Below are 8539 nucleotides of genomic sequence, written 5' to 3'. Positions count from 1 at the left end.
CCTCCCGGCTCTGAAATGGTCTCCTTGGACCGAAAGGGCCTAACCCAACAAAACAAACAAACAAACAAACAAAACCAATTGAGCTACATTTAATACTGCTCCGAATGTAAGGGCTGTTTGTGTTGAGCAAGCATAAGTCACACTGATTCGAATTACAAATATATAATCCATATGAAATTTTAGCACCCAGTGAATGTACATATCCATGGGTGCTCTCTGTAAGTCGGTCATCTGCTTATATTTGTTTAGAACTTAGGTCTCGGAGCTTATACTGCCTGATATGGGTGCGAGCAAACTGATACGCTATCAGTTATGGCCTTCCGTTGATACGCTGACAAGTGAGTGCTCATTGGCATATTTTACCGATATGGGAACAGACCGCTTCTGTCTTGAGTCTTGACCTATGCTTCTGCTGTCTAGAAGTGGACCTGAATATTTCCCCTATGAATACACTTTAAAAACAAATCACTAAAAATGCAGGCTGGTGAAGACACATTTATTAAAAACACTTGACACGCAGCAACACGCTTGAGATGAACAGAACAAGTCCATCCCATAATAAGCAGCTTGGTGTTCATTTGCTAACGCTGCGGGCCCGGGTTGAACACTGCAGACACTTATGGTTTCCAGGTTCGGGCACGGGCGTTTCCGAAGACTTGTAATTATACATTCGACGTCATTTCTTCATAAGAAGAAATAAGACATTTATCCGGGAGTGAATGCATACGGATCCCTCAGTTGTTCATCCCAAGAATAATAAAAAATTGGTTTCAGCTTAACTTAACACTCACTGAGAAGACGTTCAAAATGGCAGTATATATGTAGAATATCCAAGACAGTTAGGATAAATGATAACAATAACACGTCAAATGTATATTTAAACACACAAAGCTTTCGGTATGAAAATACCTTGGTCACTGTGTTAACAGAAATGAGGACAGAAATTGTCACCGGCAGCTTGTACAAAAATATAAAATAGCACTCGAAAAATAGATCACAATCACGAGATTATCTATCGGGGTCCTGCCACTAAGCTTACAGCGCATGTTGCTAAAGTTATAAATCCAGTCCTAGTATTGATGGTATCGCGTGCTGATATGTGAGCCGCTTCTAAGATTTTTCGTGTCGTTTTTCGTGCGCCCTTCTCTAATAATCGAGTTGCTCCCCAGTTCGGTAAATGATGAGATTGTTCGGCATGTACGACGATTCTGTTAACACAGTGACCAAGGTATTTTCATACCGAAAGCTTTGTGTGTTTAAATATACATTTGACGTGTTATTGTTATCATTTATGGCAGTATATAATTGGTAACGATGCGAATTCAGTCATTTGCAACTCCATGCGATAGAAATTGATAAAGGCGCCACCTTTGGCCAAGCTTCGATTAGCCGATCGGCTTTCCGGAGAGGATGTTTTGTGAGCACATGTGTGGGAAGTTGACGCCGACCAGTAGAATGTCCGTCACCGGCTGAAAACGGCGGCGGTGCAAACGGTCAAATACATACACAGCAACGCACACAACTAGCGAGTAACAGGTTACAAACCAGCTTTTGATAAATAAGACACAGCCGGTAAGATGATTTAATGGGATTTGAATAAAAATAGGTACATGTTTCACAGCTTGCACAGCTTTTGAGGGTCTAACTAACAGACCGCATTCCAGTGTATGTATAATGTCACCAAGCGGCTCGCATATCCCCCTCACGGGTTCCCGTACGCCCAATAGCACGCTTAATCCCACGGCTCACCTTTAGTTGCTCGATGCATGGTGTGAAGATGGAGAAGATGATGTACCAGCCAGCGCAGAAGCCCGCGATGAAAAAGCTCACCAGGATGAGAATGATGAGCCAGACGAGGCTCCAAATGGCGCCCCCGTCATCCCGGCCGGCGCCGGCACCCTGGCCTTCCCCCGCGCCCTCTCCTCGAGCCATCTGAAAACAAACAGCGGCACAGCGAAACAGTGCCTCCGAGGTCAGAGAACGGGCGTGGCATTCAATGCAAAGAGTGAATAATATAAATCGTAGCGAAGAGTGAATAAGAAATGTCTATCAGATTACATAATGCATGTTAATCCGTCTTCTACATAATATCCTAAGTGATTACTTCATACTTGGAAAGCCTATCGTCTTGAGTCCGGCAATAAATGCGCTTACTTCCGGCAGCAAGTGTTGAGATATGGCTGTGTGATACACTATCGCATTTCCATTCGTTTGGACAAGATAGCGTCGGTGAAAAATATGGCTGGTGAGTCCCGCCTCAACATAGCAGTGGCATCACGTACAGCACAGAAGCAGACACAGTGACTGACTACCGCTAGCGATATTGAAGCAGTAAAATGTCCATTGGGCGTCGAACACACCGGTATAATAGTGAGCCGGCAATAGCAAGATACTGGTGGTCTATAGAGGCCAGAAGGGATAGGCTCATTATAAACATCGCACCATTTTGTCAATCTGATACGACTTCATCGGCTTTCAAAGTCAATCATTTATCAAATCCTCAGCATGTTTTCTTTGTCATGAGAGATACACACGGCTGGTAAATTTGCATTGTGTCAAACACTTACGTTTGTATGATCTAAATACATTTTGGGCCCACTTTTGTGACCGGCTATAAGCACTGCCGCAATTTTCAAAGCTTCACATCGCTTTATTGATATGCTGTGGCTCCGTTTTTGACCAGCCATGAGCCCAATTTTCAACGAGTAAAATGGAAATGTTTTGACCTCTGGTGACCGGAACTTGACCACTTAGATATAAGTGACTTCAGGATATTTAGGAAATTAAATAGCTATTGGGGGAGTATCTCTCATCCCGTAGCACCCATTCTTGACCCAACAGACCGACAGTGTTGTACTTACCTGAGTAAGCTGTCCGCTCCTGTCGACACAGTATCACAGTCAGTCGCTGCAGCGCCGGCCGTGCCCAGTACCAGCCGCGTCTGCTCACCACAGTCGCTCAGTCAGCACGGAGCAGCAGCGATAGCGCCAGCCTCGCGACCAGTATCAGCAAACCAGCATCACACGTCATACGTCACAGCGTCACAATACCACACGACACGGTGGGCCCCAGAGCAGAGATAGGCCAAAGTCCCGGGCCGCGGATAATGCGTTACAGCCCGTGTTATCGGTTGGTGTAGATTGTACATACGCGTGGCCGCCCTCCCCTCGACCTGTGCCAGATAGGGATGCCAGGTATCGCTCCTTCCGGTAGCGTTCAAGGAAATATGGTTGTTGCCGACAGCTTCATCAGTTTATCCTCCGGCCGGGCCGCGCAGCGTGCGGACCGGCCGCTGAGGCCACGTGGCGCCGGGAGGCATGTTTGACCTGGCCCGGGCGGTGACCCGCGCGATCGGGCGGCCCGGCGATTGGCTGCTGGTGGGCTGCGCCGCGGGCACTAGCGAGGCTATGCCGGGCCGCCACCGGACTGGCGGGCCAGTTGGGTCCGAGACGGGATGGAGTGGAGCAGGTGTGTGTCTGTCTGGGATTGTGGTCGTAAGATTTGTGCTGCAAAGTGATGGGACACAATACATCAAGTGCACTCGAGAAACAGTGTTGGTGAGGACAGTGAACAGCAGCGAGTCTTCTCAGCGTGCGAGTAGCCGATCATTTCCTTTCATCCGGGACTCATAACACGGCCTCTTCCGGGGTGTGTGAGGGAGGCGGCCACAGTGTCTCGCCATCGAGTCACTGAGCTTAAACTCGTTCCCCGGGTCTTGCCATCGAGGCTCGGGTGCGGGGTCTCCGCTCAGACAGGCGTGCGACCAGTCGGCTCCGGCTAACCTTGCCATCGAGGCGCCGGAGTATCGGTTGATCTGTCCGATTACAGTGGTCTCGCCATCGAGAGGCTGGAATCGGGCAGCGGCTGGCGTCTTCCTCACCATCCTGATCTACCCATCGCTCTCCTACAGTCCTTGTCTATCATCCGGCTAAATAAGTGTCGTTGGCGTGTGGAATACCAGAGGACACGTGGCGACATTTCTGGTCCTCCGGGCCGGATCGCGACCAGTGAGATCAGCAGGAGACGATGGGAATAGAAAAAGAAGAAGAAAAGGACGTCAGGGGGCCGAGTGCTCCCGTGGATAAAGATTCTAGTGACGCTAGAGAACAGGAACTTACCGATCTACGGAGACTCCGGGACAGCAAGCGGGCTGCCGCAACAAGAGCCTGCAAAGCGATTGAGGTGGAAATAGCCAGACGTGCCAATAGCAGTCGCATCCAGGAGGTAAACGGAAGGCTGAAAGAATCTGTTGCTACATTGAGAAAGGTACACGAGGATTACGAAAGCAAGCTTGATGGCGCAGAGCTCGGGGAAGCTCGAGAATATGCCGATTGCCTCGAAGAAGAGGAGTTGTTAATCCAGGGGAAGATCCAGCTGTACCTTCAAGAGTTGGATGAAGCCAAGTCATCAGCTGCCACCTCCCGTCACACTCGAAGTCGTGCTGGATCGCACACGTCAGCAGGAACCGCTGTTTTAGTTCGATCCAGAGAGGCTGCTGTGGAACTGGAGGACGCTGATCGCAAGCTGCGGGACCTCCGAGCTCAAGTGGAAGAGAGTCGTCGGAACGTGAGAGAAAGACAGGAATTAGATGAACGCGATAGGGTGCTACAGCTCAGAATAGCTGAAGAGGCCCGCGACAGAGCTGCTCGGAAGCTGCACATGTATCAGGCTGCGGAAGACGAACTGAACTGGGATCGTCGGCATGATTTTGATGAAGCGGCTGCCAAAGAGAGAAAAGTACATGCCAAAGATGAGGATGTGCAACGATCAGCTGAACTACCTGGTGGTATGGACGTTCCCGGCAGAGGAGGTCCACACACGGAGGCAGCGGCAAATGAGTCCAGAACGGCTGACGGTGCCATGATATCACCGGAAGTGTTTGGCTCAGTACTAAATCCAAACGCCTGGCCAGTACAAGGTCAACGACATGAGAAACAGGTGCCACAGTCACCGAAGATGTCAGCTTTCGCCAACAGCATTCCGCGTCTCAGCCTGCCACGGTTCTGCGGAGATCCAAGTGAGTGGCCCAGCTGGATCAGCCTCTTCAAGGTGCTGATACATGACCAGGCGTCCCTGTCGGATACGGAAAGAATGGCACATCTGCAACAGACTGTGGATGGGGCTGCCCGGGAAGCTATCGAAGGCCTCCGATTCGATGGAAGGATGTACCACCAAGCGCTGGCAAGACTGCACGAGCGATTCGGCCAGGAAGGTGTCATCAGCCAAGCGTGTCTCAGCTCAATGTTCTCGGTTCCAGCACCATCAGTCAGTGACCTGGCATCCATGGAGAGGTTTAATTCTACCATCAGTAACACTGTCTTGACATTGCAAGCTCTGAGATACTACGATGACCTGGGAGCGAGTGAGAACCTGCGCCGAGTCGTCTCAAAACTGCCGTGGGAGCTGATGCATCAGTGGGGACGTGAGGTCCACAAGCTGTATCCAGATCGACCCACCCTGGAGATCTTCAGCAAGTGGCTGGACACGGAAGTTGCCATTCTCAGGCACTCAACCTTCCACAATCGTGATGAAGAAGACGGGAAGTGCTCTGCACCTCCACGAGAAGCTTACGCGCAGAGAACACAGAACACATCGGGTGTGTCTTCTCACGGAGAAAGCCGAAGATGCTGGTGGTGTGTTCTGTGTGAAGAACAACACAAGCTCCAAGACTGCTCTGAGTTTCAGTCGAAGACTCTGGAGGAGAGGCTGGCTGTAGTGACCAAGGAGCGACTGTGTTGGGGCTGCCTGAACAAGGGACACTTGATGAGAGTTTGTCGATCTGCAAGGCGCTGCAACTGGAATGGATGCACCGCAATCCATCATCGACTAATTCATGTGGACAGAGATGCTACTGAGAATGACTAAGAGCAAACAGAACCAAAGACCGCGGCACGAGAAGGAAGCCGCATCGTCGGTGCTACTCTAACGGAGACAACTGATACGCTGCTGCAGTTGGTGCCGGTGCGGATACACGGTCCGACCGGAGACATAGACGTGGTAGCGCTGCTGGACCCTGGATCGCAGACTTCTTTCTGCAGCGAAGCGGTTCTGAAGAACATTGGCGTCAGAGGTGCGCGAGAAAACTTGCAGCTCCAGAACGTGGAAGGGAGTGGCCTTACACAACTCTCCCTTCGGGTTCAGTTGGCGGTCAGCCCTGTGAGCGCAGCTGTTAGCAATGAACGCATTGTGGTGCCTGAAGTATGGTCAGTACCAAAACTGAATGTGACCCCACCCAGTGTGAACAGCAAGCAGCTCAGGAGTTGGAAGCACCTGCAGGATCTAGACCTGCGGCAGTACAACGGCTCACCGGTTGAGCTGCTTCTTGGAGCTAACGTCCTGGGAGCCGTACTGCAACGAGAAGTCAGAGTGGGAAGTCCTGGAATGCCGGTCGCAGTCCGAACGGATTTAGGCTGGACTCTGACTGGCTCAATATCCACCATGATACCGTGCGCAAAGCGGCAGGTCACATTTGTGCGTTGTCAGTCAAGAGATGTTGAAGAAACTGTTGTCGATGAAGGATGGACAGCGAGAAGCCACTGTAAGGTCAACGAACCGGAGGCGGTCTACGAAAATGATGTCGGAGAACTGGAGATCTTGGACCATGCCGGGACGGTGGGGGAGAAGAGGAGAGCAGGACTCTTTATAGAAAAAGAGGAACCGGCAACTCCTGGGTATCAGAACCAGTCCCAGAGAAACAGGAAAAAGATAGGAAAGAAGAGATTCGGAAGAGCGAGGCGACAGCTGCCGCCACGACATCGTCTGCGGCGGCGCGGGAAGCAGCGATCTGCTTGGTTGCTTCGCCGCAGGCGGCTACCTCGTCGTAAGCAGCGACGCCCTAGGCGGTTATCTCAAAATGGAGGGCGAAGATCTCGGCGGCTGCCACGACGCCGGGGGCCGCGATCTCTGCAGCCACCACAGCGGTGGCGGGGGCTGCCTCGACGCTGGTGGCAGTATCGTAGGCGGCTATGTCAGCGATGGAGGCGGCGACCTCTACGACTACCCCATCAGTGGTGGCTGCACCACATCAGATGCCATGGCCTGCGCTGTGGCAGTCTTGGCACGAGCAGTACGCTGGACGGTGGCGAGCTGGAGACGTCTTCAGCCCGTCCCATACGATACGGAGGCCCTCTCACGTAGGACTGGTGGATCTGCTCGTGGTAAGGTTCCGGGGCTAGTCTGCTGTCCCCTCCAACTGCAATGGGCGCGTCTCGCCCGTTTGTGCATGAGGATCAGTGTGTGGGAGTTGCGATAACATGTATGTGCCGTGTATCAATGTATGTTTGTAAGGAGTAGGTGGTCGGCGGGCGGGACTCAAGGATGCGTGGTTTGATGTTTTTGTGCGTTGTTTGCCTCGGAGCAGATGTTTGATGCAGCGTCGGTTGCGTTGTTGTAAGTGTTGCCCTTATGTGCAACACGGTGGGGGAGGATGTTGCCGACAGCTTCATCAGTTTATCCTCCGGCCGGGCCGCGCAGCGTGCGGACCGGCCGCTGAGGCCACGTGGCGCCGGGAGGCATGTTTGACCTGGCCCGGGCGGTGACCCGCGCGATCGGGCGGCCCGGCGATTGGCTGCTGGTGGGCTGCGCCGCGGGCACTAGCGAGGCTATGCCGGGCCGCCACCGGACTGGCGGGCCAGTTGGGTCCGAGACGGGATGGAGTGGAGCAGGTGTGTGTCTGTCTGGGATTGTGGTCGTAAGATTTGTGCTGCAAAGTGATGGGACACAATACATCAAGTGCACTCGAGAAACAGTGTTGGTGAGGACAGTGAACAGCAGCGAGTCTTCTCAGCGTGCGAGTAGCCGATCATTTCCTTTCATCCGGGACTCATAACACGGCCTCTTCCGGGGTGTGTGAGGGAGGCGGCCACAGTGTCTCGCCATCGAGTCACTGAGCTTAAACTCGTTCCCCGGGTCTTGCCATCGAGGCTCGGGTGCGGGGTCTCCGCTCAGACAGGGGTGCGACCAGTCGGCTCCGGCTAACCTTGCCATCGAGGCGCCGGAGTATCGGTTGATCTGTCCGATTACAGTGGTCTCGCCATCGAGAGGCTGGAATCGGGCAGCGGCTGGCGTCTTCCTCACCATCCTGATCTACCCATCGCTCTCCTACAGTCCTTGTCTATCATCCGGCTAAATAAGTGTCGTTGGCGTGTGGAATACCAGAGGACACGTGGCGACAATGGTTGTACTGTGATCCCTCTCAAGGATGAAGGAGTCGAAGGTGCACCGGACATTGACTTGATAGCGGTCGAGAGGTCGGGTACATTTCATGTATGGCTTTTAGGAATGGTGAGTCAGGAAGTAATGGACTGATTATCTCGGCACAGATAAAAGCGTCGTAACCTATTCCAAGCTTAGAGATGAGCATGTGCTTCAATATTATCATCGAGTTCAGGAAAACAAAAACTTATCCTTAATTAGCTATTTATTTTGTTACGTTTATGACCAATGGTCTCTTTCGAAATCGATGGCAGCTGGCAGCTGCCATTCCCTTGACAATATGTGTATTGTGCACCTCTTTTGTAACGGAAGGAGAGACAAAAAC

General features: G+C 52.1%; 1 long non-coding RNA gene across 1 annotated transcript; it reads right to left on the bottom strand.

The window, feature by feature from the left end:
- Positions 1–482: 482 nt before the first annotated feature.
- On the bottom strand, positions 483–3019 carry LOC122380994. The gene is made up of 3 exons (XR_006256447.1): positions 2862–3019; positions 1750–1932; positions 483–1469 (listed from the first exon to the last, which is right to left on the bottom strand). It is a non-coding gene; the product is annotated as an uncharacterized LOC122380994 (long non-coding RNA).
- Positions 3020–8539: the final 5520 nt, after the last annotated feature.

Source organism: Amphibalanus amphitrite, unplaced genomic scaffold, assembly GCF_019059575.1.
Source record: "Amphibalanus amphitrite isolate SeventyFive unplaced genomic scaffold, NRLGWU_Aamphi_draft 000111F_arrow, whole genome shotgun sequence".
Taxonomy (NCBI): domain Eukaryota; kingdom Metazoa; phylum Arthropoda; class Thecostraca; order Balanomorpha; family Balanidae; genus Amphibalanus; species Amphibalanus amphitrite.
This window is presented reverse-complemented; position numbering and strand designations above follow the sequence as displayed.